At 38.9% G+C, this 21,345-nt stretch overlaps 1 protein-coding gene across 5 annotated transcripts in view; it reads left to right on the forward strand.

Moving 5' to 3' along the window:
• Positions 1-21,345, forward strand: part of FAM174A (family with sequence similarity 174 member A) — a 53,255-nt gene that overhangs the window by 21,868 nt on the left and 10,042 nt on the right. For 3 of the 5 annotated variants that reach the window (XR_012761870.1, XR_012761869.1, XR_012761871.1), the window contains exons 3-4: positions 12,676-12,768; positions 13,963-14,062. The gene's annotated coding sequence lies outside the window, so the exon portion shown is untranslated. Of the gene's footprint in view, positions 1-12,675; positions 12,769-13,962; positions 14,063-21,043; positions 21,062-21,345 lie in introns of those variants that run through there. The other 2 variants (XR_012761873.1, XR_012761872.1) reach the window with 2 other exon arrangements.

Raw genomic sequence — 21,345 nt, forward strand, 5'->3', positions numbered from 1 at the left:
TATTTGCTTCGATCAGATATTTGTGAAGTGCTGTTTTATGCCATGTAGATTTAGTTCTCAGGCAGCAGTAGTTACAACTGCTTTTTCTTGCTGAAGTAACACTTGACCTTAATCATTTAGGCATCTTACCTGAGTGCTGCATGCATCTTTGAGTTTTTTTGTTAATATTCACAGCTGTCAAAATAACAGTGTTTTCTCTTAGGCACAGTTTTCCCCATATGAGATGGAAGGGGATGTTCTGCAGTCTTAGCTGTTGGCTGAGTGGTTGGAAGCTTACATGTAACTTCAATGATTTGCATTCAATTGATTTTCTGAATTTTACAAACATAAGAAATACAACTTTTTTCTTTCCTCCCCTACCTGTATAAATTACAAGATGTTAGCATATTTTCAATTTTAGGGCTCTAAATAACTTTTATTGATTTAGAGCCTTAGATTTTGTAGCAGCATTGGAACCATTCAATGCTAGAAAGTAAACATGCAAAAAACATGGTCATCAATTAAATATGAATAACTACACATCTGATCTACCTCCACAAGTAGGATGAAGGTCCTAGAACTTTGTTCAGTCCGAGCTAGGACATGATAGACTTAGTTTCCCGGAGGCTCCATGAGAGTAGGGCTTATTTGCCTGAGCAGCTGTGGTGCTTCTGGCTCCAATGTCATATGGTGATCTCTACTAACGTAATACAGAAATCAGAGCTTCAGTGTGCAATATTGAGGTAGCTAAAGTGTTTATAGTCTTCTGGATATAAATAGCAGAGATGCACCAGTACAGGCTTGGGGCGGACCTGCTGGAGTGCAGCTCTGTGGAGAGGGACCTGGGTGTCCTGGTGGATGACAGGTTGACCATGAGCCAGCAGTGTGCCCTGGCTGCCAAGAAGGCTAATGGGATCCTGGGGTGCATTAAGAAGAGTGTGGCTAGTAGGTCGAGGGAGGTTCTCCTTCCCCTCTACACTGCCCTAGTGAGGCCCTATCTGGAGCACTGTGTCCAGTTCTGGGCTCCCCACTTCAGGAAAGATGAGGAGCTACTGGAGACAGTCCAGTGGAGGGCTATGAGGATGATGAGGGGACTGGAGCATCTCTCGTATGAGGAAAGGCTGAGGGAGCTTGGCTTGTTCAGCCTGAAGAAGAGAAGGCTACGAGGGGACCTAATAAATGCTTATAAATATCTTAAGGGTTGGTGTCAGGAGGATGGGGCCAAACTCTTTTCAGTGGTGCCCAGCGACAGGACAAGGCATAAACTGGAGCATAGGAAGTTCCACCTGAACATGAGGAAGAACTTCTTCCCTCTGAGGGTGATGGAGCACTGGAACAGGCTGCCCAGGGAGGTTGTGGAGTGTTCTTCTCTGGAGATATTCAAGACCCGCCTGGACAAGGTCCTGTGCAGCCTGCTCTAGGTGACCCTGCTTTGGCAGGGGGCTTGGACTAGACGACCCACAGAAGTCCCTTCCAACCCCGAACATTCTGTGATTCTGTGATTAAAATTTTGATTGATTACCTTGGCAACTCTAGCTGTCCTTAAGAAAAACCCTTAAATTCACTTGTGTTGATGTAAGTTTCAAGAAGAAGAACACTAAAGTAGGATATATGGAAAGCTTTTAATTATAAAATGTGTTGTTCTTTATTTTACTATTTGAATATAAACTATGTTGTCCTTGGTCCGGATACATCTGTCTTCAGTACCTATGAAATGGACATATTTCCTCAATTTGTAACACTTTAGATACTGTTCTGCCCATTTGTGTGGCTAGATACCATAACTCAAATCACAAAATTGTTCTTAACATTTCAAATTTTAAATAAAAATAAAAATTCCCTCATTGGATTCAGTTTTGTCTTCTTTCTAAAATCTTAAAAGGGCAAAATTCTGATTAAAAAATGCAAGTAGCAGAGGTTTGGTTTTGGGTTTTTTTTTCCCCTCTGATTTATTATCTAGGACTTCAGCCAAACAGTTGTTCCAGAAAAGGGAAATTTTAGGACTGAAGGTTAACACCATCTAGCTGGGCATGTTGTAGTTGTCACTGTTCTGTCACGACAGCTGTGCTCTTGAGTGCAAGGAGTGTTAGCGGTCACTTTAGTAAAGTAACTGTGCTCAACATCCCTATGCCAAAATATAAGACTTGCCTTGAATATGAAATTTTAGAGCAAAATCCTGTTGAAACATTTAGGATTGTAATTTTGTTTCTTTTGTCACAGCAAACACAAGTTCAGTTTTGGGTAGCACACATGCCATTCTCCAGTGAGCAAAAGCAAGAGAAGGCTGCTGTGAGTGTGTTTTATTTAGCAAAGTCAAATCTACAGCTTCTTAAAAGCTGCTTCTAGTTAAATGGCAAGGTGATGATAGTTTGATATTTTCAGGATTCATTTTGAATATTTTGTTCAGAGAACATTTTTCATTTAAAGTATCAGACTGACAGTGGACTACAGTCTTGTATGTAGAGGAAGCAATATAAACTTGTCAATGATTCAGAGTGAAGTTGCAGTTCTGACAGTGGAAAGAAGAGAGCACACGCTTGGACACACTTAGCTCTCGAACAACAAGACCATTTTGGGTTGATAACAGACTGAACTATTTTGACCATTGTGGCTTGTGCCAAGTGTGCTTTGCACCCTTGAAAACTGTACCTTGTTGGCATGTATCCTAGAAATCTGCATGACAGACTTGTCAGGGACTGTGTGACCATGCACAGGAGTACAACATCATGACACTTTTTCTTGTCTAATGCAGAAAGTCCTGAAGTATAGAAGGAAAGTCAATGTTCAGCCTATATGTTCTTAATGGGCGAAGTGGTATGCTGTTATCAATGATGAAAACAGAAGGGCTTAAAAACTTTTATTCCAAGGATACTTCTGGATAATGTCACTGATATATCTGGCACAGATGTGTGGCTGCAAGTATCCTGTCAACACTGACAGAGCATCTGTCCACTGATGTTACCAGCCAAAGCCAGGTGCCCACCTTGTTGGGGCTGCTGCCACATAGTAGTGAAATGTTCCTTCCAGAATACACTTCCTAAGACTCTACTACTAGCTCACTACTACTCATCAACCAGGCTTCCTCTTCCGTGTCACCCAAGCACTGAAGAAACATAAGGACTGGGATTTTTGTGGGGTTTTTTTGCAAGTCACTTTGCCAGTCTAACCAGAAGGCAGACCCCTCCAGTCATGCAGTGAAACTGCTGTGAAGATGGACTTGGTCTTCAAAGCAGGCAAGCTCTGTGACCTGATCCTAGTAATGTAAGAGAGAAGTACCCTTCACTGGGTAAACAGTTATCAATGGAACACTGATGCAGTACTGCCAACATATTTCTTCACCTTTTGTTGTGAATTTATGTACACTTTTGGACTTGACAAAGCGACAAAATAGTTGCACATTACAACATAAAGGTTTTCTGTCTTGCAAAGGCTCTAATTTTCTCTCTTCTTTTGACATATAAACGCTGCTTTTTGTGTGACTTGTCCTGCCATTAGCTTCTCATGGAAGAGTGGCTGTATCCAGATCACTTGGAGGACTATGAAATGGAATGGAGGGTCCGGCCTTTGGGGAGCCATGAAAGGAAGGGAAAGGTGGACCTCCTTGCGTAGGTGTCATTCATAGGGGACGTTGATATATACTGGATATGTGAAGCACATGATTGCATTTTGCTGAAATATGAATAATTCCATGTCTTGCTTTCACCCTCCGTCCTTCCTCCTCTGCCTTCCTTCCTCTTTCAAAAAATCCACCCTTTTTTATTGTGTAATAAATGCTAGCAAGGAGACACCCTCCCTACGAGATGCCCTCCTGAGGAGGATCACTGTCCAGAAACAACGTATGAACCTGCAAGCTAGCAGGTTGGGCAGATTTGCCATTCCTCGTGTGAATTACAGTGTGTGCAGCAGATCATGATAGTCCTGCCAGTGCAGAAGGCAAAGCCGGTGTGAATGGAGATGTCTGAAGGCCTAGTTCATGGTCACCTGGCAGAAGTTAAGGATCTATTATTTCCCATAGTTTTGATGGTTGTACAGAATAATATTAGGCACCAGAGCAACAGAGGTAAGGCAATGCTGCTGACCATATTGTTGTTGTTGCCCCATGTTTGAAACAAGTGCTAGCTTATCACAAGAGACAGCTAATGGAGTTCTGCTACTGATACACGTCAGTGCTGTTTACGATAAGCAGGCTTAATGTAAGTATGTATGAATCCTGCTGAGACACTGCAGTCATTTCACTCTGTTCTTTTGATTGTGACAGCAGGCTCCCTGTGTTAGTGACTGGATTTCTCATCTATGGGCTGGCAGCATTGGAGCCAATGTGAGTCCTGAACTCTATGGCCCTTAAACTAAAGATTTAAGGTGGTGCCACAGACTTCAATTATAATTATGTTAACTGTGCAGTACCGAACTGCTGTGCTGCTCATCGCTTGAAGATGAGTGTTGTCTTCTTCTGGATTGCAACAAAAGCTCAGAAAATGCAGGCTGCTGAATTGAACATAGCACCAGCTCAAACAACTGGCTCAGGAATGTAACGTCCTGCAGCCAGCAATTTATGACTACAGAAATTGAGGGGATCAGCCTGTATACCTGTGATTTTTTAGCCGTGGTGGATGTAGGCTCAATAACTGCCAACAAATCAGAACTACCTGGACAACAACTTACTCTTTTTTTTCTGACCAAGTTGTTGCAGGTTCTGTAGCTGCCTCTCTTGTGCTTTACTACGTGTCTCTTGAAATTCTACTTGGTAAAAGCTATGTCTTCTCTACCTCCACCTCGTGGATCATAGGTTGGTGCACCATACTGGCTCAATGAGGTTTGTGTGGACATTGAATTGAAGATAAATGGCAGACAGAGCTTAAAAAAACCTACATGGTAGATGAGAGAGGTGTCAAAGTGTTGGTAACGAGAAGAGGTGTAAAACAGACTTACCAAACTTACAGCAAGTCTTGTAAGTGTTGCCTTAGATCATGCCTTTTTAATGTCTAAAATCTTGATTTATCAGTCCCTATGTAGTTTCTTAGTGTAGGTATGAGTGGACATATAATGATATCTTGCCGATGGAAATGTTATGTGCATATAGGTGCCAACTAGTATGTGCAGTGCAGTGCAGCCTAAATAATGTGGCAGACTGACCTAGATGTAGTCACTTAGGCATGTGCAAACAGGACAGTTGTGTAAGTCATTGTCTGATATTTGTGACAGATATTTTTCTTAAGGTAAAAGTGTCTACGCAACCAAGCTTATTTTACATAAATGTAAGCTCAAACAGGGAGTAGATAGTAACATTTTGCTTTCAAATCTAGGTTTGATGTGAAGGAGCAATCTAGGCATGATGGTTTTATATCTCATTACTATGTATTTAATTCTGTCTTAAGGAGCTGTAATTGAGATAGATTCTTCTAAATTCCCAACACAGTGTACTAAGAGGAGAAACAGTTTATTTATCAGCAATGTACTCCTTTAACTCCAGAATAACTGCACTACTCACCGCTCTGCCTTGCAATATTCTTACTAGGCCTTAATATTGATGCCTATTTAAAACAAAACAAACAAAAAAATTTATCAAAGCATTTAATCATATGCTTAATTCCCACAGAGGTCAACTAAATTTAACCTATGTCTCACGTCTCTGCTCAGCTGACATCCTGAAACATTGTAAATTATGGTAATAGAATTCCAGCTTGTCTGGAAAAATCAGGTAACTGTGCCAGGCTACTGGAAAGCCATTCCTTGTGGAAGTATGCAGGCAGATACAATACCCTGTTCATGTAAATAAATTATGTGTTGCTTAGTAGTACTAAGTGAAATTTGACAGACCATACAGTTTTCGCTCACTCTGAAGTAACTGTATTTGAATGATCACTTGCAACATGTGAAGAACTTGCAAACCACTTTCATCATGTGTTCAGCAACTGATATTCAGCAGGTTAGATGCTTCAGGGTACCAAGAAGAGGAGCACTCATTCAACTTTAAAATGACAATTACATATTTAATGGCAGTATGCAAGACTGCAAATTCAACTAGATGCTATGTTAAACACTATTCTTTGTTTTGTATTAAAGTAAAAATTTAATCAGGTTTCACTAGGCTTGATATCTTCAAAAATAAATTCATTTGCTTGAAGGTTCTTGTTTGATATGAGTCTGTGTTTAAGACAAGTGTAAATCTTTACATGCGTTCGATAACATTACAAGAAATCTTTAACGTTACTAGCCATGAGGGGTTTTTCGGCCTTCTTCATTATCTGAAGTTTGGTTTTGCCTTTTTTGCTGTTTTGCATGTGCTTAGAGTAACAATGATCTGGTTTTACAGACCTTTTTTTTTTTAATATTAAAACCTTTGCAGTAACATGATTGATCTCTTAGTTGAGAACTGATTGTCAGTATTTATATAGGCAACATTTCAAATAGAAGTTCTCTGACTCTTGTTAGCTTCTCTCACAGCTTGTGTATGTGTGTGTCCACATTGCATGCAAAGAAGTTAAAAATAGCTGAAGTTAAAATAAAAGATTAAGTGCTTAAATGTTAGAAAGTATCGTGCAGGTTTTCTGCGCAACCTTAATTTAATTCTTGTGTATAAATATAATGATATTATCATTATTACTGAATATTTAATGTTTTTGCCACAGGATTTTCCTTGCTTGCTGCACGGCGAAGAAACAAAATAAATAAATAAATTTTCAATGTACTGTTTTCCTCACACATTTGCATGATTTAGGCCTTATTCCTGAATTCAAATGTTTTTCTACATAAACTATGACTGCATTCCTCTTAAGTTTCTTCCAAGACACCCATGCCAATAGTGAGTTAGACCTTTAAATGAATAAAATAAAATTGATTTTCAGAGAAGCACTAGGAGTTCTTATTCCCATTTTGTGGATGGGGTACTGAGACTGTGAGAGACTAAAATGTTACTAATTTTAGTAACAGCTAGACATGATTTTTCAGGGTGTTGAAGCATTTCACATGTTCTAAATTTATGTTGTTTTATTCGTTGTAGTGTTGTAAGAACTTTTACAGATCAGAGTGAGAATCTTAATTTGATCAGTCAGAAAATGAGAAATACATAGCAAATGACAAACTGGACAAATATTGAGATAAAAGATTTGTTCAGCATCACCTGGAAAATCAGTCACAGAAGCTGGAGTAGAATCTGTTTCTGTAGAGTATTGTTCAGTTTTGTTTCCCTTTCTTTTAAACCTTGTAATAAAGCATTTAGATCTTTAATCACCACGTATCCCTGGTTCATTCCTTGAGAGTACTCCATCTGGTATGCTGAATGAAACAGGATCCTTTGGGAAAAGTGCTTTCTGATTATGTAATTAAGAACTGTATTGCAGTGCATATGCACAAGGGGGCAACTTTCTACTGTGATTAAAGAGAAGTTATTTGTCTTTGGAGAACTGGGCTAGTAATCAAGAGAAAAAAAAAGGAGGATGAACTTGGGAACTGTTAAATTTGTGGTTGTTTTGGAAGGGAATATTTTATTAAAGATTCTTCTGACAGAAGGGGGATTTCTTTGAGGGCAGAGGATATGAGATAATGTGTTGAGAAGAAAGACCATTCTTTGGAGTATGCTTTCTGCAGGTTTCAATTATTCACTTCATTGTCGAAGAGAAACTAATTCTGAATTGATTTGCTTTGAATAAACTGTTACAAATCTGGATCTGTGAACTGCATGAATTATTTAGAATTCAATAGTTATTGCTCCAGGATTACTAGGCAGGCATTTAGTTCTTGGCAGACTGAAAGGTTGAAAGAGCCATTTATCTGGCAGGAGTAAATTTTAAATTCTGTCTGAAGATACGCTTTTCTGCCTCTTGTAATAGATGCAAGTCAGCAATCTGACTTGCTGTGCAACAGCTATATGCTCTGTTTTGTAGATACCTGGTTTATTTCATTCCCAACCACTTCCATTTGGTTTTATTCTGTACCTGCAAAATGTTTCTAACAAGAAAGATACAGGTGCCTCGAGGAGAATCAAGGATTTACTGTGTATGGTTCAACATAAATATAGTAACTGGACAAGAAATTAGAAACTGAGCAGGTGAAGCAGATGTAGGATAATAGACAAGAAGCAGCAATGTCTTCATTTTATGGCTACAAGAGGGAGTGTCCACTACCGACTGCCACAAACTTCACATCAGGTAGGGCAAATCATAAACACTTTGCTAGTCTAGCCACTTCTGATCTTTCACTCAAGAAAAATGAGAGTAGAACCTTTCCTTTTATTTTACTTATGAAGGCGTCATAAAAGGATTTAACGACTTTATTTAAGGGTCAGTTTTTAAGTAAGGTCTCGTTTCTGAGCTAGAGAAAGGCACGTCCCATCTTACTGTGTACACAAATTAGGCTTGGTCTTCCTGTACTGAAGTAGATTCTGTTGAATGTCTAACCAGGGTAGCTGTACAAAGATAAATAATGAAATATGAGAAGAAGAAAGGGTAATTTTGTTCTGAATGATGAATTACGTTACCAGTAATGCCTAAACACCTAACTAACAGGAAGTCTGGGGGTGGTGGATTCCAGAGGACACTGCAGACCCTACTCACAATATGTGCAATCCTTGGGCTGAGCTGAAAGACAAGTTGGGGGACCAGGTGCTGGCCAGGGAGAGGTTGCTCCAACATGTCAGTCCTAGACATAACTACCAATGTTTGGGGCGAAGAGGAGGAGAAATTAATGCACCAGATTCGCATTTGTATGTCTAAGTGTAATACTGGTTGGTCATATTGGATTCAATGTGGACAGACATGATACTTTGGGGAGGCTGAATGAGAGCAGCTGCAAGTGAAAAGTGCTTGCAGCAAACAGAGAGGCAGGATTTGACTTCATGCAGTCAGAGGCGCTGAGAAGAGTTGGGATCCCAGAGCCGCACAGGGGATGACCAAACTCAATGAACGTCAGTGCTACTTGTCTCTTTTAGGCCACAGCAGCATCAGGAAGTAGTGGATAGCCAGGAATTAATGTCACTGGTAACTTCATCCTTCTGAAAGAAATTGAATCCCTAAAAAGGCATGTGTATACAGAGCTCCACTTTGCAGATCAACCAACTTTAGTGGAAAACTACAATGCATGTTTGCTAATACTTCATCTGAGTCACTTCAATGTTTAGCAGTTTATGTTTGTTATTTGATATCCAAGGTTTCCTTGCCTAAGTCCTTTCCTTCCTTTCGTTTAATTAAATACAGTTTAATTGTCCATGGGAATAAATAGTTTTTTGTTTTTGTTTTTGTGTTTTTGTGTGTGTTTGTTTACTTAAAAAAAGTCCTTGATTTCCTGTTATTCTGATATGTAATAGCTTAGAAATTTTAGGGATCAACCTTAGATGTTTTCTTGGCCACAGGGTGGCAGCACTAAGCGTCAAGGCCGGGGCTCGCTATTTCAAGGGGTTCAGACAGGACTTGGAGGGAGGATTGAAGAGCACCAAACCCTCCGACGAGCCCTAAATGCAACTGTGGGGCTCTCAATATCTCCTTTTTATTTTTGTTTGGACCAGAACAGTGAACGATTTACAATATATTTCAGATATGAAGGATGAGGACAAAAAATAATTTTCATTAGTCAGATAAGGCACATTTTACTTACAAAACTATCTTACTGTTCTCTGTGGAGAACAGCTGAAGGCACCTTTCTCTAATAGATGCCATTTTTATTAAGTGATGTATTAAAATAACATTTTAAGTATAGTGATTTTAGAATTATGATTAAAGGTGTAGCAGAACTACTCTATGCCTTATAAAATAAACTATAGAACTTAAAATGGGCAATATATCTGAATTTTAGAGAACTCTGGCATTCATGAAAAGTTATTCAGACCAGTGAAGTACAGCTTTACTTTTCTTCCTCTGAAGAAATGTTTTCGTATTTTAAAGAATTTATTCTAAAATATGGCAAATATTGTTCTATCAAATGACTTATATATTATCAATTAATGCAAAATATTTAATGTTTCTTTGTTCCCTCTTTCCTCAAACTAGCCTGGCTTGCATTTGGACAGCTAAAGGATGGCAAGTCCCATTTATTGAAAATTTAAATACTGCTGAAAATGATGTGGTTTTCTTGCATTTATTATGACTCTTCTGGTTTTTTTTTTAAATTCTAGCAAGAATTACATCCTGAGTTTCATTAATGTCTAACGACTAGGAATCCTGGTGAGAACAAGTAAAGATCCCCTTAAATGCCCTGTAAATATTCACTTGATTTCTATTTTATGTGGTGTGCCTGCTGACAGGAGTGATTTATAACTGACCTATAAAGGAAAAGACTAGTGCATCTAAATAGAAGCACCAAAAGCCACAACTCTGTCACAATGTGCAGAATGCTCAGAACCAAGTCCTGTATATTACATTATCTCAGGTACCTTCATTTAAGCAGACTCAGTCAAATTCACCCATCTATGAATTATGAAAGACGTAATTCTTTTCAGAAATCAAGACATAATTCTTTTCAGAAATCAAGCTATTCGTACAGAATATCAGCAGCTTTTTATCATTATGATTGTAAATGCCAGTTTCACAACTTATACAGCAACCATGCTTTCACATACATTATTTAAATGCTATCATCCTGACTTTTACAGCAAAATAAACTGCATTGGTACTCATGCTGTGCAGAACTCATGTTCTTCTGACCATAGAAGAGACAGTTTTATCCTTTGTCCGTCTATGAATGTCATCTTTTTAATTCGACACATGAATTGCATATCTGTGCTAATATTGTTTTTTTATAGCAAGCACCCTACTCCACAGTAAGTGTTACACCAAGAAAAAATAGTTAAGCGTACTGTGAGAGAAAGTACAGTATGCAAAGGTGTTTCCATCAAAACACTAAGGAATATCTCTATACAATCACATTAATAAATTGTCCACTGAAGAAGACAGATAAAGTAAAGAATGTGGAAAGGAAGTGTGTGAACTCCACTGGGACAGGTCTAACAGACTGATGTGTTGTTTAAGATTGGTTCAGTAGACAGTTCAGTAGACAGACTGAAGAAACCTAAGCTAGCATGGGCAATCTAATTCTATTTCTGTGGAATATGAAAAAACGAGAATGGGAAATATACTGCATATCTCTTATGGTGGATTCTGAAATAGAAACTTAGGTCAAATTAGAGTTTGGCATACATAGAACACCTTAATGGAGTGGGCATGTTCAAATATTTATATCTGTAGGAAAAAAATTCTATGCACAATTCTTCCCTAAAGTGATTTGTACTAGTTTGTGTCCTGGTTTCAGCTGGGATAGAGTTGAATTTTCCTCCCAGTAGCTGCTGTGTTTTGGATATGGTATGAGGAGAATGTTGATAATACACTGATGATTTTAGTTGTTCCTAAGAAATCAAGTATTTTTTTCAGTTTCTTATGTTCAGGTAATGAGCAGGTGTGCAGCAGCTGGGATGGAGCATAGCCAGGCAGCTAACCCAAGCTGCCCAAGGGAAATATTCCATACCATAGATGTTGATGCCGTGAAAAGCTGGGGTTGAAGACTCCATAGTCAGAAGGCTATTAAGTAGGTATTATTTATTACGGCACTGGGCACATGGGGGGATCTCTCCTCCAAACTTGTGCACCAAAGAGACACAGTTAGTAGGTATTTATGCTATGTTAACATATATATTTATTACATTTCCAAGAAATGCTTATCAAAGTAATGTTTTTTTTCTGAGAACTCATTAGTAGGTGTTAATGACCTTCAATCATTGGGGGTCTTGAGATCATCTTGCAGCCTCCTTATCTCTGTAGTTTGCATATGTTTTCTCCCAAGGCCAAGCGAAAAGGGGTTATTCAGGAGTCTCTTATCTTACAACCATCCCGATTATTCACTGAACCAAGACATGCTTTGGTTGTGCAATGATTCTGACCACCTAAAGTGATAACATCCCCTACATGTTACATTTGTTACATTCACAGGTATCAATGTCACGCTTCATCTATAGATGTTGACTGAGTGGACAAGAACTCTTGTTTTCTGTGAGTTCAAGCTTTTCAGTGAGTTCAGTTTTTTTCCATGAGTTCCATGACATCCATGAGTTCTGTGATTCCTTTTCAGGGACCGGCTGCGTCAGTTATCAGGCAGTGAGAAAAAATTGTATTGTGTATTGCTTCTTTTGTGTATTCTATTATAGTATTGTTGTTGTTGTTGTTATTATTTCTTTGCTGTCTTATTCAACTGTCTTTATCTATGAGTTTTACTTTTTCCCATTCTCCTCCTCAGCCCACTGGGAGGGGGGAGAGTGAGTGAGTGGTTGTGTGATCCTAGTTGCCGGCATATGGCTGCACGGTCCTAAATGCCAGCTGCCAAGTTAAAACGTAACGGTATGAAAATGCATTTATTTTCCGTATTATTAATTTTTCAGTTTTATGATCATTTCAGCATGGACATTCCTGCAGCTCAGCTTACAGGTTTGGAATGGAAAATGGAAGGTGAAGGAAAACTGTGAAGATATGGCTTTAGATCTGTGAATTTGCACTAAATAATATAATGTCGGGTTTGACCCAGAATCTTTACAGAAATTACTAGATAGTTGCCAATAATGGGGGCAGTTGTAAGGGGTTTGTTTGCATTAAAACCTAATATTTTGTGATGCTTTTTCTCCAACTGATAGGTAGGGATGACTGAGTCTAGCCATAATAGAGTTACAAGTGACTGCAAGTACTGCAGGGTTCTAACTGTGGTTTAACTGTTCTTTTTCAGGTTGTTAAACCTTTCTGTATGTTGCAACATTGAATCTTTAGTCAATCTACTTATTCATCCAGATTGCATCTGAAAAATGAGACATCCAACAAGGTGATTATTGTGCTTTTGAAAGAACTAAAAATAACCACGCAAAATTAAACAGAGTAAGTGTGTCAGAAACATGGTCTTGAAGTTAAATATTTTTCACTGTCTGCTGCTTTAGAAAACACTTTTTATTCACATATGTTGTAATTCTTTGTTGAGTGATAATGCTTTTTATTTATATATATCATCAGTAATTTTAAAGATTAGAATAGATTGTACTGATTCCTTTTGTTTCCACTGTGATAATAAGCTGAATTAACGGAAATACTCTTGCAGGTGCTTTGTCATTCATTCATGTGGAAGTAGAGAAAAATGCATTTATATTCAAAATGGATGCAGAGGACTAAAATGAAATTAATCTTGCTGACATCCTAGATCAGGCTAGGAAAGTTAGAATTAGGTTTAAATTGCAGTTGTAATGAATCAGGCCTTCTGTAGCCTTATTGCGGTAAGTATGTAAGGAAAGAAATTTACATGCAGTATTCTAGCATCTGATGTCCTGCATCTCTTAAAAAAAGGTTTTACAGTTACAATTATGGAATATGTATTTTCAAAGTCTTTTTCTTCTCAGTAGTGTCCGAATCTGAATGACCACGTCATTGTATTTAGCTTTTAACAGTGCACTACTGTTTAAAAATATCCACAATTATCTTTTAAATAATATGCTTTTGGTTTTAGTTTCCTTTTGTTCTAAGTTCATTGTTGAAAACTTACTTCATTTTAGGTTTACTCTGATAAGGTAGATCTTTGAGAACTGTCTGTTTCTTCACCAAAGTCTTTCTTTTACAATTGCAAGACCCCAAGTGACCAGTACCTTTCTTCAGTCAGGATGAATATGTTTCATTTCTTCTGCAGTAGCTGGAGGTTTGTTGGTATAATCTCCTATTATTCTGCTTCCTGTGTGAGCTGCTTTTATAAGAGCAGTACCTTTGCTTTTGTAAAAGTGTACTGAGTGGAGTTTAGTGGTGACTGTGCAACCCAAGACAATGGTAGGAATTCACTGAGCACAATAATAATAAATGAATTCATAATTTCAATACAGCTAGTGCTGTGTACGAGTAGCATACACTAGCATTATTGCATAGTGTGTAAGTTAGTATATACTATTGCTCTAATGCAGGACGTCAGCAATTATTTTAACATGCTTGGTTATATTTGACACCAGAATACAATTTCTAAATATACTACTATGTTATATAGGTAACAACTACTTCTGTGTTACTCTGTAGTCTGCAAATGACCAAACTTATTGCACCTTGAAAAATGGGAAAGAGAAATACATCTAAACCATCAGAAAAAGGTAAGAATTAGGATCTAATGAATCATAGAATCACAGAATATCTCAAGTTGGAAGGGACCCATAAGGACCATCGAGTCCAACTCCCTGCTCCTCACAGGACTACCTAAAACTAAACCATATGACTAAGAGCATTGTCCAGCTGCTCTTTGAACTCTGACAGACTTGGTGCTGTGACCACTTCCCTGGGGACCCTGTTCCAGTTACTCACCACCCTCTCAGTGAAGAACCTTTTCCAAAGTCCAGCCTGAACTTCCCCTGATTCAGCTTCATTCCATGTCCTCATGTGCTGTGGCTGGTTACCAGAGAAAGGAGAGCAGCACCTCCCCCTCCACTGCCCCCCTTGAGGAAGGTGTAGACTGCAATGAGTTCACTCCTCAGCCTTCTCTTCTCATATCTGGGAAGGGTGAAGACAACAAAAATGAACGGACAATAGAACAAAAATAAAATGAACGAGGCAACATCACTGATTGCACTTGCAGTTTTGGTCCAGCGTTTTGAGTTTCATCACTGTTTTGAACTCAGAACTTACAGAAGCCTAAGTATTTTTTATTGGCACTGACATTCGTTGTTAATCCATTTCTAAACTGGGTTTTTTTCTCCTCTCTTTTGCCCTCACTTCTCAACATTTAGCTGGTCTTCAGCTCCTTCTACTCCTTCATCACTGTTATCTTTTGGCCTATGGATTCTTGACTGCTTTCCATGATCCTAAGCTAACACCTAAATGGGATATATATGAGTAAATGGTGGGAAACTTGGGTATTTTGCAGGCTGTAAAACTACTATATAATACTCAGTGTTGCATGTGAGAAACCATGTATCGGCAAGATATTAAATCTCTGTTAATTCCTTTGAGTTGGTAGGTCCTATAGTGTAATGAAAATGTGAATTAAAATGATTATTTGTAAAGAGGACCTTCTTTTGTCCTCTGCCCCAAGCAGACCACACTAATCACTGTGATCGTATGATTCATGCCTCCTTCGAACCTCTTTAATTTATGCCTCTCTTTCCATAGCAAACATGGTTAGACTGTTTCTTGAATAAGTAGAAGACACAGTTCTGCCTGAATCTAGGTGAAAGCTTTTGAAATTATTTCCATAATACTATTACCCTTTTTTTTGAACTGCTACCTGAAGCGTGTATGCAGCTGGCACTTTAATTTCCTCCTTTTTGGCTACAGACTAAAACCAGGATAAACTGATGAAGGCAGGAGACAGGAAGTGTCAGCCTGGGTAGAGAAAAACAGAGTTCTTGGATCCTTCAGCACCCCTGAAGGTAGAACCCAAAGAGGAATGAGGCTGGAAAAGTGCAGTGATGGAAGATTTAGTGGAAGAGGGGAACCCTATGGCAATAAAAATGGAAGTAGAAAAACAGAAATATCAAAAAGACTAAAGGAAAGATCAGCACCAATGGTTACATTTTATTACATGAAATGCAATGTGTTCAGTGTCCAAGAGCAAAACAAAGCAGGCAAGGATTCCTGTAGACAATGTACACTGTGATTTCTGAGAACAGGCATAGAGCAGTCATTTTTCATCTCATTTGTTCCCATAAGATCCCATAGTTAACATAAGCAGATTTTTCCAGATGCATTGTTGCTGACACCACGCTTTCCTAATAGATTTCAGACAGGACCCAGGTGCTGAAAATGGGAGGATGGTAATTTTATTCTTTGAGAGAAAGAAAAAGGCAGAGAGTCTGGTAGAAAGAACACAAGAATTTTGTTTCCTGAAAACAGATTTTGAAACATTTCAGAAAAAGGAAATTAGAAGTCAGAGGTTATTCATATTTATTTAAATGGTATTTTCTATTTCCAACTCTCTTTCACTATACAGCTGCATGAATGATTTTCTCATTTTCAAATCACACCATGTTCTTTGAAGACCATTTCTTACCTCACATATTTGTGTCACTTTTCAGGGCTAGATTCTTAAAGGGACTTAAAACAGGTCTTAAATGTAACTGCTATTCTCATCTTAGTGCAGCTTCTAGTTCCATAAAATTCCTTCTCAGTTGCTGCCCATTCCTGCAAAGACAGAAAATTGGACATCCCAGTTTTCAGTCCTGAAGAAATTAAACTTGCCTAAAGGGTTAATGGTGCAATGCAGTATATCTCAGCACAGGCTCAGGTTCTGCACAAAACAGTATGAGCAGATGGTATGCCACCTCACCTTGCCAGTAACTCCCACAGAAGGTCGGGTAAATGGCTCCTGATCATGGCAACACAACAGAAGAAGAGTCTGAGAGCTATGACAGATTTTGATTGAGTTCAGGCAATGCTATGTTCCTTGTAAAGAATGCTTTCCCTTTCTTATCCCCTTCTTCATCTAGTTCGTTTTCCCAACTCTTGTTTTGTCATGGCGGTATAGGCTATGAATCTACTGTGATCAGTAATGCATTTTGTCTCTCAATTCTTCAGCAGTTTGTATAGCTTCTGTGCAAACACAAGCTCTGTTCTCTTGGTTGGTACAAAAGCTGAAAGAAGATAGACGTAGATTAGATATAAGGAAGAATTTTTTTATGAGGGTGGCAAGACACTGGAACAGGTTGCCCAAGGAAGTTGTGAATGCCCCATCATTGGAAGTTTTCAAGGCCAGGTTGGATGGGGCTTTGAGTAACCTGGTCTAGTGAAAGTTATCCCTCCTTTATGGCAGGGAGGTCAGAGAAGATGATCTTTAAAGGTCCTTTCCAACCCAAACCATATGTGATTTTAGGAGTCTAAGTGACAATAAAACCCAGTATTTAGTTCAGCCGCTTGTCTCAGGAGGAGAGCATCAATTTTGTGACATAGATAATCATTTGAAAGAGAAGTTACTTTCCAAAGAAAAGTCTCTTATCTCTCAGGCAGCTGGCAGCTGTCTAAAACTAGGTTATTGCTGTGTTTTAGGAAAAAACTTACGCTGGCCATGTATAGGCCTTGTATGCTTCTGTGCAATAAACATACCCTCACTGATCTGGTATTTATAGAGTGTTGCGTAGTAGTTGTAGTAGTGTATTGGTTGAATATACTTTTATGCAGGTGAACAATTTTTTTTTTTTTAAAGCAGCTGAATTCTTTGAATTTTCAATTGGATATTATGGACAGATTTTACCTGGAATTTTTATTGCTGACTGTGTGACAGGTCGGAAAGATCCCAAGCTCTCTATATTTTCTTGGTACAGATTTACAAATATGGGAACTGTCTCAGGTGTAAATGTATCATGCCAGCATTACTGAATCTTCCCATGTTTAATATATTTCTGCTGTTAGCAAGTCAAGACAGATGGAATAGGGAACCTGTACTTAGAAATAGTTGAAAGACCACACAAAGTGCTATGTACACTGTCCATAGAAATTACAATGTTTACACAGAATGAAGTGAATGAAGGTATTGCGCTACAAATACATTTTCAGAACATCTAATTTCACAAATTTCAGAAGAAACTGGATACTCATCAGTCATGTTCTGTAGCTTTTAAATCAGTAATGAATCAGAACATTAGATTAAATATTCTCTAGAGACATTTCTAGATGCTGGAGCTTGATATATCATGCTTCTAATGGCCTCAGACAGATTTCTGCTCAGTTTATACTCTTCAGACCATTTTAACGCACAGTTCAGGAGTTAGTATGGGCCCAAACAGCATGGCTGTGTTTCAGACAGGTATTTTGCATCTTTGAAAGTTTTGTATGAGGAAAAATATTTTTATCCTAATTTGATAGGAAATAAATATGGGATCATTGGAGACACTTGTCAAAACATTTCAATATGGGGGTGACTATGAAGGATCCAACTGTCAGATATCAGTACCCATCACTACAGACTGAAAGTATTAGTTTGCAAATGTTGTTAGCCAAAAATGTAATCTGTTGAAGGTAAAATGTTATATGGAAAAATGTTTATTGCATTATTGCAATAAACTTATTGCATAATATTTCCTTTTTTTATAAATGTTCTATAACTAATAATGTTATTGCATTATTGCAATAAATTTATTGCATAATATTTTCTATTTTTATAAATGTTCTATAACTCCTATTTTTTTTCCAAGCAAAAAGTCCCACTTTTTTCAGTTCCTGATATGAAGCAAAATTTCCACTCTCAGTAAGCATTTGTCTTTCCATTTTATGTCTTAATTTAATTTGAAATTTCATTGAAACACTGAATCAAGTATTCAAATGTTGCCTTAAAGTAATGAAATGTTTAAATTCAGTGAATTCTGCAAATACTCTATCTATTTTATGTAGATATTCTATCTATCTATCTATCTGTCTCTCTCTCTCTATCTATCTATCCATCTATCTATCTATATATCTATCTGTCTACATCGATTTTGTCCTAATTTGAAAGAACAATTCTTGTGCTATTGGAAATTTCCAAAGAGCAAAAAAAACCTGGTCAAACTTTTATTTCACTGCAACCCCACAAGTTTGTTTCTTTTTCATGAAGTAGAAGCCTAGAAGAGGTTTTCACGAAATTCAGTTACTGAAGGCAAATCTGAGGTTTGCTTGCACAAGCTTGATCTTGTAGTTCCAATAAATCTGACTTTTAGACTTCAACTAAGACACTGTTGGGCTCATCACAGCTGGAACTAAACTTTAAGAAAATTCTTATTCCCATTTAGGCACTTAAATAGCTGATAGATTTTCAGAAAATTCATCTCTTGTGATACTGATGGTCAAATTTTTAAGATAGAAGTGAGATAGAGGTTAAACAAGCATGTCTGTCTGTAACAAAAGAAATTTCCATTAAAACAGAAGATAATTACTTTAATTGCAAAAATGTAGCTGTAGACCTCTTTATGGGTCACTTTGAAGGGTTTTAGACAGACTCCCAGCTGAAAAGTGAATCATTAAACATGAAATGCTAAAATAGACCTGAATAAGCAACCAAAATATGTGCTTGGAAGCAGAGATGTCTGGAATTTTATTGGGTTTTTTTTTCACTTCTCTTTCTCTCGGCTGCATCTGTCTGTGATGGGAGATGAGATGACAAAATCATTAGAGGAATACACAGTCAGAACAGGGTAACATGCAACCTGATCTCCTTCTATGACCAGGTGACCAGCCTAGTGGATGAGGGAAAGGCTGTGGATGTTGTCTACCTGGACTTTAGTAAGGCCTTTGACACTGTTCCCCACAGTATCCTCATGGAGAAACTAGCTGTCTAGTGGTTTGAATGAGTGTACTCTTCACTGGATAAAGAACTGGCTGAATGGCCGAGCGCAGAGTGGTGGTGAATGGAGTTAAATACAGCTGGCAGCCGGTCACGAGTGGTGTTCCCCAGGGCTCAGTGTGGGTCTGGTCTTGTTTAACATCTTTATCAATGATCTGGATGAGGCGACTGAGTGCCCCCTCAGTAAATTTGCAGATCACACCACGTTGGGCGGGAGTGTCAATCTGCTTGAGGGTAGGAAGGCTCTGCAGAGGGATCTGGACAGACTGGATCGATGGGCCAAGGCCAGCTGTATGAGTTTCAACAAGGGCAAATGCCGGGCCCTGCAATTCAGTCACAACAACCCCGTGCAACGCTACAGGCTTGGGGAGGAGTGGCTGGAAACCTGCCTGGTGTAAAAGGACCTTGGGGTGTTGGTTGACAGCCCGCTGAATGTGAGCCAGCAGTGTGCCCAGGTGGCCAAGAAGGCCAACGGCATCCTAGCTTGTATCAGGAAAAGTGTGGCCAGCAGGAGCAGGGAGGTGATCATGCACCTGTACTCAGCACTGGTGAGGGCACACCTTGAGTACTGAGTTCAGTTTTGGGCCCCTCACTAGAAGACAGATATTGAGTTGTTGGAGCGTGTCCAGAGAAGAGCAACAAGGATGGTGAAGAGTCTAGAGAACAAGTCTCTTGAGGAACGGCTGAGGGAACTGGGGCTGTTTAGTCTGGAGAAGAGGAGGCTGAGGGGGAACCTTATTGTTCTCTACAGCTACCTGAAAGGACGTTGCAGTGAGGCAGGTGTTGGCCTCTTCTCCCAGGTAACTAGCGAAGGACGAGAGGCAATGGCCTCAAGTTGCATCAGGGGAGGTTTAGATTAGATATTAGGAAAAATTTCTTTAGTGAAAGAGTGGTGAGGCATTGGAACAGGCAGCCCAGGGAGGTGGTTGAGTCACCATCCCTGGAGGTGTTCAAAAAACGTGTAGATGTGGCACTTCTGGATACGGTTTAGTAGGCATGGTGGTGTTGGGTTGATGGTTGGACTTGATGATCTTAGAGGTCTTTTCCAACCTATGATTCTATGATTCTATGCAGGCAAAATCTCAGCTTCCTCCTCTCTGTACCCCAGTGCTGGCCACACAGCCACCTCAGCTATGATCATTGAGTCAATAATTGAAAGATGGAGGAGGGTACAGATGCTGGAAACGCCCCAGGAATGGAAAATATGAGGGCAAACATTTCTTCCTCTGTGTGTATGTGTGTGTGTACATACATACTCTTTCTTGCAATGATCTTTCTGTCCTCTATCGTTGGCCCTATAATTCTTTTTGTGGGAAACGCATCACTTTCTATTGTATCATTTGCTCTTCCACATTTAGTGGCATTTCCTAGCACTTTTTGCAGATCCTGCTTAATTCATTTTTTTTCACCCATTTTTTTTTCTGTCCTTCACTCCTTGTCTCAAAGGGTGTAGCTATTTTCTGTATTAGCACAAGTCTTCACCCTTCTTGGACAAAGCCAATTTCATTGTTCTTGAAAATATTTGGCTCTGTGACTATGCATGTGTATTGCTTACTCAAGAACACACCGAAAGATTCTGCTGCCACATTATGTCTGGCACACAAAGCATAAACCTGTTCAGCAACTGCATGAAAAGTTTCCTGAGGAAATGCTGAGAATGGCTGTGCTGTGGCTGATTGACAGGCAAAATAAGATGCAACTTAGAGGCTGAAAAAAATGGGAATTCCTTCCCTTCTGCCCCATAAAAAGCCAAACATATTTATCAGGTCCAGCCTCCCAAAAGTCCTTGTATCCTTTGTTTTCTCTTATTCACCTTTATCACCCCCAGGTTCTTCTACTGAGGCTTGCCAGTACTCTTCTTGCTTTTTGAATGTCACCTGAAAGTGAATACTGCTACCAAAGAATGTTTGCTATACGAAAATTCAACCTGAGTGACATCCTGAGAAAGGCTGGTCAAATACTGGCTGCAGCTGTGACTCAGGTCTGAGAGCTACTAACTAAACACTCTAAAAATGGCAGATTAGTTTTGCTAGTTCGTTGTGCCAGTTCTTCAGACTGGCAGTGTCCTGACAAATTTCTCCTTTTCTTTCTCCTGTCATTTCAGTAGATGGAATCATTCCACAACAGTAG

The sequence above is a fragment of the Opisthocomus hoazin genome, chromosome Z (assembly GCF_030867145.1).
Source record: "Opisthocomus hoazin isolate bOpiHoa1 chromosome Z, bOpiHoa1.hap1, whole genome shotgun sequence".
Classification (NCBI taxonomy): domain Eukaryota; kingdom Metazoa; phylum Chordata; class Aves; order Opisthocomiformes; family Opisthocomidae; genus Opisthocomus; species Opisthocomus hoazin.